The 18139-nt window shown below is 40.8% G+C and overlaps 2 pseudogenes; both read left to right on the forward strand.

The window, feature by feature from the left end:
• Positions 1-3139: 3139 nt before the first annotated feature.
• Positions 3140-5171, forward strand: LOC111955539 (4-galactosyl-N-acetylglucosaminide 3-alpha-L-fucosyltransferase 9-like; annotated as a pseudogene).
• A 3980-nt stretch (positions 5172-9151) lies between these two features.
• LOC111955551 (4-galactosyl-N-acetylglucosaminide 3-alpha-L-fucosyltransferase 9-like) overlaps positions 9152-18139 on the forward strand; it is a 30800-nt pseudogene continuing 21812 nt past the window's right edge.

The raw sequence follows: 18139 nt of genomic DNA on the forward strand, positions 1-18139 counted from the left end.
GCACAATACCAAACAAAATAAACAACGGTCAGTCACATAGACATTCAGGAACAGGGCGCACGAGAGAGCGCGTCAGCAACAAGCTCCAACAAAAAGAACGTCTCAGGGTCCTTCTCATTACATTTTGGCAACATACGTAAGTTTCCAACATTTTCAAATGTGTCCGGTAGAGATCGACCGATTAATCAATACACAAGTATATATTTTTAAACCTGCATATTTAGTTAATATTGCCTGCTAACATGAATTTCTTTTAAATAGGGAAATTGGGTCACTTCCCTTGCATTCTGTGCAACAGAGTCAGGGTATATGCAGCAGTTTGGACCGCCTGGCTCGTTGCGAATTGTGTGAAGACCATTTCTTCCTAACAAAGACAGCCAACTTCGCCAAACGGGGGATGATTTAACAAAAGCGCATTTGCGAAAAAGCACAATCGTTGCACGAATGTACCTAACCATAAACATCAATGCCTTTCTTAAAATCAATACACAGAAGTATATATTTTTTAATATTTTTATAATTAGTTAAAAGAAATTCATGTTAGCAGGCAATATTAAACTAGGGAAATTGTGTCACTTCTCTTGCATTCATTGCACACAGAGTCAGGGTATATGCAACAGTTTGGGCCGCCTGGCTCGTTGCAAAGTAATTTGCCTTTCACGCCCTGGCCATAGAGAGGCTTTTATTCTCTATTTTGGTTAGGCCAGGGTGTGACTAGGGTAGGCATTCTAGTTTCTCTATTTCTATGTTTTGGCCGGGTATGGTTCTCAATCAGGAACAGCTGTCTATCGTTGTCTCTGATTGGGAATCATACTTAGGCAGCCTTTTTTCCTTTGGTGTTTGTGGGTAGTTGACTTTGTTAGTGGCACTATAGCCCTAGTAAGCTTCACGGTCGTTTCTTTGTTTCTTGTTTTGTTGGCGACATTCTAAATAAAAGAAAATGTACACTCACCACGCTGCACCTTGGTCTGGTCATTTCCACCTAGATGACGGCCATGACATTGCCAGAATTTTATGTAATTATGACATAACATTGAAGGTTGTGCAATGTAACAGCAATATTTAGACTTATGGATGCCACCCGTTAGATAAAATACGTAACGGTTCCGTATTTCACTGAAAGAATAAACGTTTTGTTTTCGAAATGATAGTTTCCGAAATGATAGTTTTTCTGTGTGTTATTATATTATAATTAAGTCTATGATTTGATAGAGCAGTCTGACTGAGCGGTGGTAGGCAGCACCACGCTCGTAAGCATTCATTCAAACAGCACTTTCCTGCGTTTGCCAGCAGATCTTCGCAATGCTTCAAGCACAGCGCTGTTTATGACTTCAAGCCTATCAACTCCCGAGATTAGTCTGGCAATACTAAAGTACCTATTAGAACATCCAATAGCCAAAGGTATATGAAATACAAATGGTATAGAGAGAAATAGTCCTATAATAACTACAACCTAAAACTTCTTACCTGGGAATANTTAGACTTATGGATGCCACCCGTTAGATAAAATACGTAACGGTTCCGTATTTCACTGAAAGAATAAACGTTTTGTTTTCGAAATGATAGTTTCCGAAATGATAGTTTTTCTGTGTGTTATTATATTATAATTAAGTCTATGATTTGATAGAGCAGTCTGACTGAGCGGTGGTAGGCAGCACCACGCTCGTAAGCATTCATTCAAACAGCACTTTCCTGCGTTTGCCAGCAGATCTTCGCAATGCTTCAAGCACAGCGCTGTTTATGACTTCAAGCCTATCAACTCCCGAGATTAGTCTGGCAATACTAAAGTACCTATTAGAACATCCAATAGCCAAAGGTATATGAAATACAAATGGTATAGAGAGAAATAGTCCTATAATAACTACAACCTAAAACTTCTTACCTGGGAATATTGAAGACTAATGTTAAAAGGAACCACCAGCTTTCATATGTTCTCATGTTCTGAGCAAGGAACTTAAACATTAGCTTTATTACATGGCACATATTGCACTTTTACTTTCTTCTCCAACACTTTGTTTTTGCATTATTTAAACCAAATTGAACATGTTTCATTATTTATTTGAGACTAAATAGATTTTATTAATGTATTATATTAAGTTCAAATAAAAGTGTTCATTGTTCATGCAGTATTGTTGTAATTGTCATTATTACAAATATATATATAAAAATCTGCCGATTAATTGGTATCGGCTTTTTTTGGTCCTCCAATAATCGGTATCGGTATCGGCGTTGAAAAATCATAATCGGTAGACCTCTACTCCCTACTGTCAACTCCTCCCATACCTTCCACTCACAGATTCCCGCCATCGCACTAGATACCAGAGTGAGGTCCAAGGCAGACTCTTTCCCTGTGGCTACATCAATCCTGGTCCCTCGGGCATCATTCAGGCACACCAGATCTTTCCTTTCTATCAGATTTTCCATCACTTGGCCATTTCCATCCAGCCCCCCCCACTCCTTTTATCACCCCTTTAATCCACTTTTTTCCTGCTTGATGAGTCCAGCTGCTTGACACCACCTTGTACTTTTTCCCTCTGTGCCATGTCCTTACAGAACACCAACAAGCTCCCGTCTCTTAACACTTTAGCATGGACAACTTCCCCAATCAACTCTTTTATCACAGCCGTCAACCTTATCGGACTCATTGCCCCAACTTCCCCTTCCTCCCTAAACTTCAGAATCACTTCATGTTCCTCCTCACCTCCATGCTCCCCTCGACTTATCTTGCCCTTCCTCAGCACTCTCTACCTCTGAACTGCTGCTAGCGTTGGAAGCTATGTTGCTCTCCTCAAACATCCTTTTCTGCCTCCTCTCTGCCTCCATAGACCTTTCTCTCCCCTTCAAACCATTACTCCCTTTATCTCCCTCTTCATTTCTCTTTCTTACTCCTAAATGTATTTGTACCACTATGCTCCATGCTTGCTTCACTTTCGTCTCCATCACTATCTACCATCTTTGACCCAGTGCCGAACCACCGCCACAACGAGAACAGTTTGATTGTTTGTTGATCAACAGCTTCCAGCCTCTCCCTCACTTCTGTCAACCTAGGTCCTCGGACCCCTTGACCCTTTTTACTTGCCGTAGTTAGGCTATAGCGCAGACAGAGGGGCCTCCACCATTTTAGGTGTGCCTGACCTTAATGGTTTGCTACCAAGTTGATTGCTCAGGTTGCAGCCAGGTGTGGTGAGTTAGATAATTGGCCTGCTGCTTACCCATGCATTCAGTCTCCCTAATTACTATAAGTAGAAACTCTAATCATGTTCTATTTGATGCTGCTCTGTCTTTTAAACTAACGTGTACTTGACTAAATATGGTCATTTAAACTAATAAATATAATTAACTTAAATAATGTTTGTCATAGTATTACCTGGTCTAATTAACAAAGTAAAGTTCAGCTAATTAAATGTACATTCTCATTGGTTAATCATTATGGGTGGCATTTAGAAGCAAAGGTAGAAGTTGTTATAGACCCCCCTCGGCCCCCAGCTGTGCCCTGGACACCATATGTGAATTGATCGCCCCCCATCTATCTTCAGAGTTGGTACTGTTAGGTGACCTAAACTGGGACATGCTTAACACCCCGGCCATCCTACAATCTAAGCTAGATGCCCTCAATCTCACCCAAATCATCAAGGAACCTACCAGGTACAACCATAAATCCGTAACCATGGGCACCCTCTTAGATATCATCCTGACCAATCTGCCCTCTAAATACACCTCTGTTAATTTCAAACAGGATCTCAGAGATCACTGTCTACGTGCACACTGGGTCCGCGGTCAAACAACCACCCCTCATCACTGTCAAACGCTCCCTAAAACATTTCAGTGAGCAGGCCTTTCTAATCGACCTGGCCAGGGTATCCTTGAAGGATATTGACATCATCCCGTCAGTAGAGGATGCCTAGTTGCTATTCAAAAGTGCTTTCCTCATCATCTTAAATAAGCTTGCCCCATTCAAAAATGTTAGAACTAAGAACAGATATAGCCCTTGGTTTACCCCAGACTTGACTGCCATTGACCAGCACAAAAACATCCTGTGGCGTTCTGCATTAGCATTGAATAGCCCCCGTGATATGCAACTTTTCAGGGAAGTCAGAAACCAATATACTCAGTCAGTTAGGAAAGCTAAGGCTAGCTTTTTCAAACAGAAATTTGCTTCTTGTACCACTAATTCCAAAAGGTTTTGGGACACTGTAAAGTCCATGGAGAATAAGAGCATCTCCTCCCAGCTGCCCACTGCCCTGAGGATAGGAAACACTGTCAACACCGATAAATCTATGATAATCGGTCATTTCAATAAGCATTTCTCCACAGCTGGCCATGCTTTCCACCTGGCTACCCCTACCCTGGCCAACATCTCAGCACCCCCTTGATTGGACTCTTTTCTCTTTCAAAGGGTCAAGATATGTCTACTCCGGCTTCCCAGGGTGTTCTACGGCCTGTTCTGATGATGACATTCTTACTGGGCTTATCCTTCATGTACTACAAACGCCAGATCAAGTTCCTCTCATGCCCTATCGACCAGGCATTCCACGCGGGAAAGGCTTGTTGTCCTCCTTGCACTCAAGTACGTAGGGCAAGGAACCAGATGGTGAACCAAACACACCATGTCCAGACAACCATTCAGGATGACTATCATTTTGATCTGGCCACTTGATCACACCTTTGACATAGACTCTTGTGCCTACTTTAACATCAAAGGCTGTCACCTAACAGTGGATAAAAACCTTTACAGCAAGGCGCACGGTGTCATCTTCCACCATAGAGACATCCATGGAGACCTGAAGAACATGCCCCAAGAGCAACGTCCATGGTTCCAGAAATGGGTGTGGTGGAATGGAGAATCACCGGCTAATACAAACAGGATCCCTGGTGTTGACCACTTGTTAAATTTGACTGCGAGTTATCGACTGGATTCTGATATCAAGGTTCCATATGGGTCACTTGTTGAGGTAACCAGTGAGGATAAAATCTTTGAGCTGCCCAAGAAGGACAAATTAGTCTGCTGGGTAGTGAGCAACTGGAACCCAAACTACAAGAGGGTACAGGTGTTCAACGAGCTCAGTAGGCATGTCAAAGTAGAGGCCTATGGGAGACATTTTAGTCGATACCTAGAAAACGAAGACTACTCAAAGACACTGTCCAGCTGTATTAAAACCAACAATCGTTAAAAGGGTTTCAGTTGTAGGTTCTGTGTTGGTACAATACGTGGAGGATTTGTTATTAGTGTCAAAAGACGAAGAAACTCATATGCGAGACCGCACCACATTGGTACACAATTTGGCGGAACAGTGTCATAAAGCATGTATGACAAAGCACAACATGTTACTAGTGCAAGATGGACAAACTGGGAGTTAACGTTAAATGGGGATAATCTACAATTTCATAAGATTTGTGCTTTTAATCCTGCGTCGTTAATGCAGTTGCATGAGGATGGTGAGTCGCATACATGTGACCCAGATCAGATTTCTCCAAAACCTAGGCCTGATTTGCAAGAGACAGCATTGGAATCAGGAAAAGTATTGTATACAGATGGCTCTAGTTACATGAACACAGAAGGGAATAGAGTAACGGGGTACGCTGTGTGTGGTATGCATTTGGAGTACAGTGTGGTCACCACGGGGCATGTTAACAGCGACAGGAACACCAATAAAAATGATCTGGAGGTAGATGTATTATTAGAATAATGTCAGTTAACCAGTAAATTAGCAGTGGTAAAATGTGAAGCTCATACTAGTCGTACAGATAAAATCGCCATAGGTAATCGTAAAGCAGACGAAATGGCTAAAGTGGCTGCCTTGGTGAGAGAAAGTGTTATGGAACCACATGTATATATTGCGGATTCCTTACGATGAGACATTGGCTAAATTTGCCACAGGAAAACCTATTTTGGGTTGAAGATTCTTGGCGAAATGCCAGGGGAAGGGATTCTAAATCAAATCAAATCAAAGTGTATTTGTCACGTGCGCAGAATACAACAGGTAGACCTTACAGTGAAATGTTTACTTACAGGCTCTAACCAATAGTGCAAAAAAGGTATTAGGTGAACAATAGGTAGGTAAAGAAATAAAACAACAGTAAAAAGACAGGCTATATACAGTAGCGAGGCTATAAAAGTAGCGAGGCTACATACAGACACTGGTTAGTCAGGCTGATTGAGGCAGTATGTACATGTAGATATGGTTAAAGGTAACACATTTAACACATTCATGTTTTATAATAATTTGTTAGTTTTTATTCATGTTTTATTATCATTGTTATACATTTATTAGTAATTTCCAAGTTTATATGAATTGAGCATTGTTCAAGAGGAGGGACTGTTGGGTTCGACATTTTGAACATTGAGATATTAAATAAATGATAGAGAAGAAGCATAGAATCAAAGGAGAAAGTGAAGGGTTTTCTGTAGAAATCCCAGAAGGCTTTGGAATGTGTTTGATGGAAGAGAGGAGAGTGACGTGTTGATACAGGGGAGACAGATGGACCTCTGTGGATTAGGTGAAGGAGGGGCTGAGGTCAGCAAATGAGGGGTGAGGTCAGTTCCCCTTAAGGGAGTAATCAGGGTAGTATCTGGTTACCTTCTTCCTGTTGGGGCATAAACTGTAAGGATTGGAGAGAGGAAGTGTCTTAAGTGGAATATAAATATCTGGATGGGACAAATGTTGGGTTGTCTGATTACATCTGTACAGAACCTTTGGGATAGAATTAAACTTCGTTAAAGCTTCTCTAGTGTCCGTGGGTTATTTACTCTGAAAAATAAGAACCTAACACTAGGTTTCCATCCAATTGACAGATTTCCATGCGAATATTCTAAAATCTGCAGAAATACAATATAGGCATTTTCCCATCAGTTTTCCCATCATAAATTCATAAAAAATCCTACAATGTGATTTTCTGGATTTTTTTTCTCATTTTGTCTGTCATAGTTGAAGTGTACCTATGATGAAAATTACAGGCCTCTCATCTTTTTAAGTGGGAGAACTTGCACAATTGGTGGCTGACTAAATACTTTTTTGCCCCACTGTACAAATTACCTTTGCTGTTAAATTCCGATAAACTGAATAAAAAATACAGGTTAAATGGGTTTCCATTTCTATTTTCAACACTAGGCCAACTGATTGTTTTGTCACAAAAAATGGTGCGTAGGTATAACAATAGTGCCCACTCTGATATTGACAGGTGCACTCTAGTCAACAGTTTGTAGACACAGTGTGGGTATAGTCTACTACATGATGAGATTATTATGGACCAAAGTTTGAGAATGATTTTATTTGTCAAATGGCAGCCAAGCTTCGATCATCATGTCGACAAAATAAGACCCTCAATATTTATTGAAAGGAGCATCTGGAGCGGCAGGTAGCCTAGTGGTTAGAGCGTTGGACTAGTAACCGAGCTGACAAGATAAAAATCTGTTATCCTGCCCCTGATGTTCCTAGGCCATCATTGAAAATAAGAATTTGTTCTTAACTGACTTGCCTAGTTAAATAAAGAACAAATAAATACAATACAAGGTAGAGAAAAGAGGGGGGAACCTGTAATATGACTTGTTACCAAACATTTTAAAATGTTACCCACATTAACATCACGTAATGTCAAATGTTACCCACATTAACATCACGTAATGTCAAATGTTACCCACATTAACATCATGTAATGTCAAATGTTACCCACATTAACATCACGTAATGTCAAATGTTACCCACATTAACATCATGTAATGTCAAATGTTACCCACATTAACATCACGTAATGTCAAATGTTTACCCACATTAACATCATGTAATGTCAAATGTTACCCACATTAACATCATGTAATGTCAAATGTTACCCACATTAACATCATGTAATGTACAAGTGCTGTCTGTGAACTTTATACTGTTTTTATTTTTTGATAGAATTGAAATTGATGTGAGAAATATTGTTAAAGATTTGTGGATATTTGTATTGATGCTGTGAACACCTCACAGCAGCCACATCATTTCCACCTGCTTGATCAGTTCAGAATATGCACTCAGACTCAGACCCCTTAACTTTTTCAACACATTCCGCTTGGAGTTTGCCAAAAGGCTCCTAATGAATCTCAGAACATGAGAAACAAGATTCTCTGGTCTGATGAAACCAAGATTGAACTCTTTGGCCTGAATGCCAAGCGTCGCGTCAAGAGGAAACCTGGCACCATCCCTACGGTGAAGCATGGTGGTGGCAGCATCATGCTGTGGGGATGATTTTCAGCAGCAGGGACTGGGAGACTAGTCAGGATGAGGCAAAGGCAATGAAAACCTGCTCCAGAGTGCTCAGGACCTCAGACTGGGGCTGTGTAGCAACGCTCTCCATCCAATCTGAAAAATCTTGAGAGGATCTGCCGAGAGGAATGGGAAAAACTCCCCAAATACAGGTGTTCCAAGCTTGAAGCATCATACCCAAGAATACTCAAGGCTGTAATCGCTGTCAAAGGTGCTTCAACAAAGTCCTAAGTAAAGGGTCTGAATACTTATGTAAATATGATTTTTCAGTAAAAAAATATTTGCAGGAATGTCTAAAACCTGTTTTTGCTTTATCATTATGTGTATTGTGTGTAGATTGATGAGGACAAAAAAAAAACATTTTAGAAAAAGTCTAACGTAAATTTATTTGGAAAAAGTCAAGGGGTCTGAATACTTTCAGAATGCACTGTAGATCATTGTCAAGGTCAGACCACAGCTATAGGCTAAAGAATATCTCAATCTGGCTATGAGCCTCGCCCCCATGAGCTTTTAGATTCTGTGAGAACAAATTGCAACACATCAGACCACAGACAGATACTGAACGCAGACAGATACATTCTGACAGGAAGCAGGGCCACAACCACAAGACATTTAAAACTTCACACAGGCTTCCTATAGGCTTGGCATTTGTTGTATAAAAGGCTGGCAGATTGATTAAATAATTCTTCTTTGATATTGTAAGTTTTATTTTGAAAAGCTTTAGTTGAAAAGTAAAGTGTACCTGTTCATTCATTTGAAATGCAATTGAATACAGGTCCACAAATAATGTTGCTTTCAGTGATGAGGCATGATTCACTCTATGTAGTTCCTGTAGCAGCATTGCTAGACTAGTCTAGCCCACAAATTTACATAGTTCCTACTAGACTAAACCAGAAGCAGAATTTTACCAAAAGGTGGAAGAGACATTTTCTGACCTACTGCTTATCGACCACGCATTCCCTCAACACTCACTCATTGTCATGTCATTTGAAGAACTCAAACTTTTGTTAAGGTAGAGAAAATGATTCATTTCATTATGGTGATAGACAAATTATATTCAATATTGGTTTTCAAATTTAGTAAATTACAGTATAGGTGATGTTGTTATGTTCAGTTTCAGTGTTGGTTTTTTAACATACTTGGTGGAACTAGTTTAGAGAATAAGAGACTAACCCACTGGGCAAATATTTCAATTTAACATCTATTCATTGAAATGACGTGGAAACAATGTTGATTTAACCAGTGTGCTCAGTGGGAATGCTGTTTTGTTACACATAACCTCAAAATATATATTTTTTTTAAATCCAAAGTTATTTAAAATACTTAATTCTAATAATTTATTGTTTTGTAATTTTCATCTTCTAAAATCAGGTTCTCTTAGTGGGCATAACCATGGATGAGTCAGACAAATTGAAACAGGTAAGGTCACTTGGAGAGAAAAAAATAATAATACTTTTCTTCTTCCTGTTATATCAGGTTAAGATCTCATCAAACCAGTTTTAACCATAGGGGTATGACCATGGAGTTGATGGTGTGTCTAGCTTTTGGCAGGTTCACAATCCAATGTAAAATTAGCATAGGTTGTTTTTCAAATGGAAAGTGAACTAGAAAGTTACTTCGATATTGGCATAGAAATGATATACAACTCAAAACGATGAACTTGGAATACAACAGGGGTAATAATTTACAGTACAACAAATAATAGCAGAATTCACACAGTACATGAAAGATACTGTACAAGACCAAAGAAGTTAAAGTTGTATTGATGCTGGCACAAAACTGTTGAGGGCTCTATTTATCAGGTACAAAAACCTGTTGATGGTGTTGATGCAAATCCTACGTACTATAGGCTACTCATTGTCGAGGGGGTGTGGACCAACCATTTAACTGCTCCCTCTTGTATTATATACATAGTCTCTGACAGCTTTCAACAATGATTTAAAATATTATTAGAGAGAATAAACCATGCTCCAAGTTCACTTTTTGAATGTGGAGTTAGGTCTAAATAACTATGATAAAAGTACACTCATACTTTGATAAACTTCCTGCCTGCATCAGACAAACAGGTGAAGAGAAACATAAATAGCAGCCGCACCTTTTAAACCTAACCTGTCGCTCCGAGAGTAGCCTTGGCACAAGGCGTTTTGAGGCGTCACTCAGTCACACACTTATCTCTACACCTGGATGGTATACGTAGACAGTGTGATACAATACTTCATCTTCTCCTGGCATTGTGGATACCAAGGTAAGTTGATAACTTGGCTCGGAGGAGGAACTATGTCATTATAATAGAAGTTTGCCATATTATGATATAGTTTAATAAGTGCCAGAGATCTTTTTGTGACAAGGCTAAGGAATAGGCATGAGTCCTAGTTAATGATTGGTAGAATTTTGACTTTGATATGAGTTCTATGTGATAACTGGTTGTATGGTTTGTTTGTCCAAGGTATTGTTGGTCATTGTTTGAGACATATTGCTGAACGTGCACTTGGCGTTATTCACAGGGTAGCACAAGTGTGTCTTTGTTCAAAAAAGAGGGGTGATGTTATAAAATATTTGTAAAAAAAACCTGGAAAATACACTTCTGGAACATTCCAGACGAATCACACACAGTAACTCCAGCAAGAGCGCGCGCTAGGGAGGGGGGTAGTGTCAGTCTCATCCTGCTCCTCTTTCTGGCTCGGTCGCCAGTTTACACATTATTAGCACCACCTGTCACCATCGTTACACACACCTGCGCCTCAAAACAAATCACATTTTATTTGTCACATACAATGGTTAGCAGATGTAAATGCGGAGTGTAGCGAAATGCTTGTGCTTCTAGTTCCGACCATGCAGTAATATCTAACAAGTAATCTAACAATTTCACAACAACTACCTTATACACACACAAGTCTAAAGGAATGAATAAGAATATGTACATAAAATAATTGGATGAGCGATGGCCGAACGGCATAGGAAGATGCAGTAGATGGTATAGAGTACAGTATATCACATATGAGATGAGTAATGTTATGGTATGTAAACATATATAAAGTGCATTGTTTAAAGTGGGCTAGTGATACATTTATTACATCCAATTTTTTATTATTAAAGTGGCTAGAGATGAGTCAGTATGTTGGCAGCAGCCACTCAATGTTAGTGATGGCTGTTTAACAGTCTGATGGCCTTGAGAAAGAAGTGTTTTTCAGTCTCTCGGTTCCCAGCTTTGATGCACCTGTACTGACCTCGCCTTCTGGATGATAGCGGGTGAACAGGTAGTGCTCGGGTGTTGTTGTCCTTGATGATCTTTTTGGCCTTCCTGTGACATCGGGTGCTGTAGGTGTCCTGGAGGGGGTAGTTTGCCCCCGGTGATGCGTTGTGCAGACCTCACTATCCTCTGGAGAGCCTTACGGTTGTGGCGGAGCAGTTGCCGTACCAGGCGGTGATACAGCCCGACAGGATGCCTCGATTGTGCATCTATAAAAGTTTATGAGTGTTTTTGGTGACAAGCTGAATTTCTTCAGCCTCCTTGAGGTGAGGAGGCGCTGCTGCGCCTTCTTCACCAGGCTGTCTGTGTGGATGGACCATTTCAGTTTGTCCGTGATGTGTACGCCGAGGAACTTAAAACTTTCCACCTTCTCCACTACTGTCCCGTCGATGTGGATAGGGGGCTGCTTCCTCTGCTGTTTCCTGAAGTCCACGATCATYTCCTTTGTTTTGTTGACATTGAGTGTGAGGTTATTTTCCTGACACCACACTCCGAGGGCCCTCACCTCCTTCCTGTAGGCCGTCTCGTCGTTGTTGGTAATCAAGCCTACCACTATAGTGTCGTCTGCAATCTTGATGATTGAGTTGGAGACGTGCATGGCCACGCAGTCATGGGTGAACAGGGAGTACAGGAGAGGGCTAAGAACGCACCCTTGTGAGGCCCCAGTGTTGAGGATCAGCGGGATGGAGATGTTGTTTTCTACCCTCACCACCAATTGTGTTAAAATCCCCTCCACAGATAAGAGTGCCAGTGGTTTCTGTGGCAATTAAATTAAACACCTTCCCGTAGAAGACCAGTAAGAGACCAACAATTAGATATACAACATTACAATTACCAAACAACTGTGGGGGTATGGCCTTACCAAACCTAAAAKATTATTTTGTGTCAGCCCAATTGAGACCTCTGGTGTGTTGGTGCAATTCAGAATACGAATCCAAATGGAAAGACATCGAGACTACTTTGACAGAGATACCCATACAGACAGTTTTGGGAAATAAGGACATGGTAAAAGAAATATACAATAGACAAAATCAGTGGATTAATTTCTCTCTGAAGACATGGTTTAGGGTAGTTAAGCAAAATAATTTAGACAGAGAGATCAAACTGCTGAGTTGGCCCGCATACGACCCCAGCTTCATCGCTGCAACCCTGGACAGCAGATTTAAACAATGRACGCAGAAAGGCATCACATCATTCAGTACAATTATAGGGAATGGGGACCTAGATAACTTTCAGGACCTAAGTAAAAAACCTGGCTTGGATAAACAAGATTTTTACAGATACCTACAAGTTCGACACTATTTCTTAAGGGAGATAAAAGTGACTGACCCTCGAGCACCTCCAAAATTAATCCAAGTATTCACTAACGCATACAACTTGGGGAGTAACAAAAAAACGATTTCAAATCTCTACTTGGGTATTGAATCCTCAAAGAAACATTCTACAAACTATATTAAAAAGAAATGGGAGGAGGAACTTAACATTGAAATAACTGATGAAACATGGTTGAACATATTAGAGACTCAACAAAGCTCCACCAACTCAAGATCATGGAGAGAATTCTGTTGGAAGAATGTTATCCGTTTCTTCATAACACCTAAACTGAAATCAAAACAGATTGGCTCACTACACCCTTGTTGGAGAGAATGCGGTCTATTGAGGGCGGACCACTATCATATCYTTTGGACTTGCCCCGCAATCGAAACTTACTGGGGAGAAATAAGATCTAACATTGGAAAAATWATGGGATTTGACATAGAACAAACATTMATTTCTTTGTACTTGGGTGAAATACCTGATATCTTACACAATAGAGAAAAGTACCTCTTGAAGGTCCTACTGGCAGCCAGTAAAAAGGCTATCACTAGGAAATGGCTACAAAAAGACCCTCCCACAGTGACACAATGGATAGACATTGTAGAAGAAATACCCCACATGGAGCRTATGACCTTTGCTTTAAGAACTCAACAGGAGAGAGGTCAAGAATACTGGGAAAAATGGGTTTCGTACTTGGAAAAGGTCTAATTCAAAGATGTCAATGTAACTAATATGATGATAAAGGTATGACGTGCACTGTAACTGCCAGATCTTTTTTGTTGTTTTTTATTTTACTTTATTTGTACTTTCTAAAAACAAAGTATAAAAATAAAAAAAGCACTTCATGATGGCGAAAGTAAGTGCTCCTGGGCGATAGTCATTTAGCTCAGTTACCTTAGCTTTCTTGGGAACAGGAACAATGGTGGCCCTCTTGAAGCATGTGGGAACAACAGACTGGGATAAGGATTGATAGAATATGTCCGTAAACCCACCAGCCAGCTGGTCTGCGCATGCTCTGAGGACGCGGCTAGGGACGCCGTCTGRGCCGGCAGCCTTGCGAGGGTTAACACGTTTAAATGTTTTACTCACGTTGGCCGCAGTGAAAGAGAGCCCGCAGGTTTTGGTAGCGGGCTCTGTATTGTCCTCTGTATTGTAAACAACTTCAAAGCGAGCAAAGAAGTTGTTTAGTTTGTCTGGGAGCAAGACATCGTGGTCCGCAACGGGGCTGGTTTTCTTTTTGAAGTCCGTGATTGACTGTAGACCCTGCCACATACCTCTTGTGTCTGAGCCGTTGAATTGTGACTCTACTTTGTCTCTATACTGACGCTTAGCTTGTTTGATTGGCTTGCGGAGGGAATAGCTACACTGTTTGTATGCGGTCATGTTCCCGGTCGCCATGCCATGATTGAAAGCAGTGGTTCGCACTTTCAGTTTTGCGCGAATGCTGCCATCAAGCCACGGTTTCTGGTTGGGGAAGGTTTAATAGTTGCTGTGGGTACAGCTCACCGATGCACTTGCTAATAAACTCGCTCACCGAATCAGCGTATTCATCAATGTTATTGTCCGACGCTATGCGGAACATATCCCAGTCCACGTGATCGAAGCAATCTTAAAGCGTGGATTCCGATTGGTCGAACCAGCGTTGAACAGACTTGAGCACGGGCGTTTCCTGTGTTAGTTTCTGTCTATAGGTTGGGAGCAACAAAATGGAGTAGTGGTCAGATTTTCCGAAAGGAGGGCGGGGGAGGGCTTTGTATGCGTCGCGGAAGTTAGAATAACAATGATCCAGGGTTTTGCCAGCCCGGGTCGCGCATTCGATATGCTGATAAAATTTAAGGAGCCTTGGTTTCAGATTAGCCTTGTTAAAATCCCCAGCTACAATAAAAAAATATATTTTTTATTTAATTTAATTTATTTAATTTATTAATTTATTTAATTTAACCAGGTAGGCTAGTTGAGAACAAGTTCTCATTTGCAACTGCGACCTGGCCAAGATAAAGCATAGCAGTGTGAACAGACAACAACACAGAGTTACACATGGAGTAAACAATAAACAAGTCAATAACATGGTAGAAAAAAATGCAGCCTCAGGATATGTGGTTTCCAGTTTACATAGAGTCCAATGAAGTTCGTTCAGGGCCGTCGATGTGTCTGCTTGGGGRGGATATACACAACTGTGATTATAATCGAAGAGATTTCTCTTGGTAGATAATGCGGTTGGCATTTGATTGTAAGAAATTCTAGGTCAGGTGAACAAAAGGACTTGAGTTCCTGTATGTTGTTATGATCACACCACGTATCATTAATCATAAGGCATGAGACTCGCCTGGACTCCATCACCTTCCTGATTACCTCCCCTATATCGGTCACTCCCTTTGGTGCTTTCCTCAGGCCTTGACTCTGTTTCATGTTTGTACGCTTTTCAGGTTTCTTGTTTTGTATTATGGTCTACTTATTATTACCTTTGCCCTCCCTGTACTTGGTCCTCGACTCCCAGCGTACACATTACACTACAACTTCATTGGAGTTCACCTGTGGTAAATTCAATTGATTGGACATGATTTGGAAAGGTACACATCTGTCTATATAATGTCCCACAGTTGACAGTGCATGTCAGAGCAAAAACCAAGCCATGAGGTTGAAGGAATTGTCCGTAGAGCTCCGAGACAGGATTGTGTCGAGGCACAGATCTGGGGAAGGGAACCAAAACATTTCTGCAGCATTGAAGGTCCCCAAAAACACAGTGGCCTCCATCATTCTTAAATTGAGAATGTTTGGAACCACCAAGACTTTTCCTGGAGCTGGCAGCCCGGCCAAACTGAACAATCGGGGGAGAAGGGCCTTGGCCAGGGAGGTGACCATGAACCTGATGGTCACTCTGACAGAGCTTTAGAGTTATTCTGTGGAGATGGGAGAACCTTCCAGAAGGACAACCATCTCTGCAGCACTCCACCAATCAAGCCTTTTTGGTAGCGTGGCCAGATGGAAGCCAGTCCTCAGTAAAATGCACATGACCGTCYRCTTGGAAAGACTCTCAGACCATGAGAAACAAGATTCTATGGTCTGATGAAAACAAGATTRAACTCTTTGGCCTGAATGCCAAGTGTCACATCTGGAGGAAACCTGGCACCATCCCTRCAGTGAAGCATGGTGGCAGCATCATGCTGTRGAGATGTTTTTTCAGCGGCAGGGACTGGGAGACTTGTCAGGATCAAGGGAAAGATGAACAGAGCAAAGTACAGAGAGATCCTGGATGAAAACCTGCTTCAGAGCGCTCAGGAGGACAACRAACCAAAGCACACAGCCAAGACAATGCAGGAGAGGCTTCGGAACAAGTCTCTGAATGTCCTTGAATGGCCCAGCCAGAGCCCGGACTTGAACCCGATCGAACATCTCTGGAGAGACCTGAAAATAGCTGTGCAACAACGTTCCCCATCCAACCTGACAGAGCTTGAAAGGATCTTCAGAGAAGAATGGGAGAAACTCCCCAAATACAGGTGGGCCAAGCTTGTAGCGTCATACCCAAGACTCAATGCTGTAATCGCTGCCAAAGGTGCTTCAAAAAAGTACTGATTAAAGGGTACTTATGTAAATGTTATATTTCAGTTGTTGTTTTTTTAATAAATTAGCAACAATTTATAAAAAGCTGCTTTTTGCTTTGTCATTATGGGATATTGTGTGTAGATAGATTTTTAAAAATGATTGAATTTTAGAATAAGGCTGTAATGTAACAAAATGTGTAAAAAGTCAAGGGGTCTGAATACTTTCCGACGGCACCGTATATGGAAACTGTTTCGTTCCAAGAATAAGGGGTTAAATACATGTAAAAGAAAAAAAAGAAAAATCTGATCTGTCTTATATCTCTCACATACTTCAGAACACTTCCTTTTGGAGTTTTTCGGGACTCTCTCTTCCACTTAGTGAATCTGTTATTGTTTATATGGGCTAATAGCAGTAAGGCCAAATAAAATGTTGAAAATATATATTTTTATATATTTTTTTATACTTCAAGAGGTCTTCTAAATCAAATTCTAAACCAAATAGCTGAATGATCTTTGGTATGAACTTAGTAGATTAGAGTCAGGTGTGTGTCAGCTAGTGCTGGGGCAAAAGTATGCCACCAATCATCAGGCCCCTGAGGACTGCAGTTGTCCATCCCTGTTGTACACTGTTTGCTGTACATACTGTATACATCGTCATACAGGATAATCACTGTCCTCATGAATGCTGAATTTATCAACAGCACTGAACGACACCTGATGTTAGCCTTAGTTTCACTAGTGATGCTTTTGACATTCTTTGTTCCCTGGTGTATTGTCATATAAGATAGTTCATGTGCTTGCTGAAATGAATTAATGTCACCAGCTCCAGTGCTTAACACTAGAAAATCCTGACCTCCTTGGACCCCCTTCGGCCATCCTTTGAAAGTCAACATTATAACAGTCTAATGAATACATTTAATATATCCTATCATTTAATTGGGTTTATGAAGGTATTAGGTAACATTAGAATATTGAAGAAAATGTATATGAAACGACACAATAGCATTTTCATTTGTTTATGTAACTGCAGGCTATATGTTTAAATGAAGAAGAAAAAAACTAGTGTTAAAATCAATTAAATAAACACTGTCACAAAGATAATTAATTTGTTAAGGACAGGTCTTAAGGAGCATCATGAATTTAAGAGAAAGCATTTCAAAAGAACAGAATGGCATATTTTCTATTTAAATATATTACTGTTCTTTGAGTGTTGAGTTCATGTGGGGAGTGCATGGATGGGATCACTGTAATTCAGAGTTGTTGTAACTACTTTTTCAGCTATAACCAGTCACTACCATTATTATAATGTATTTCACATCCATAAATACTTTTCTAGTTGTTGTTGATATTCTAGAGTGGTTTTGATTGGTCTCTTTTCTCTTTCAAAGGGTCAAGGTATGTCCACTCCGGCTTCCCAGGGGGTTCTACGGCCTGTTCTGATTGGCTGTTTTTTTATGGCGTGCTTCGTGGGAATATTCTTAATTTACTACAAACCCCAGATCAAGTTCCATTCATGCCCAACTGACCAGGCATCCCACGAGTGGAAGGCTGGTTGTTCTCCTTGCCCTCAAGTAAGTATGGCAGGGAACCACACTGGGCAAAAAACACACCATGCCCAGACAGCCATTCAGGCCGATGATGACGGAGACACAGACACTATCATTTTGATCTGGATGTGGCCATTTGGTCAGGCCTTTGACATAGACTCTTGTGCCTACTTTAACATCAAAGGCTGTCACCTAACAGTGGATAAAAACCTTTACAGCAAGGCGCACGGTGTCATCTTC

This window comes from Salvelinus sp. IW2-2015, linkage group LG3, assembly GCF_002910315.2.
Source record: "Salvelinus sp. IW2-2015 linkage group LG3, ASM291031v2, whole genome shotgun sequence".
NCBI lineage: Eukaryota > Metazoa > Chordata > Actinopteri > Salmoniformes > Salmonidae > Salvelinus > Salvelinus sp. IW2-2015.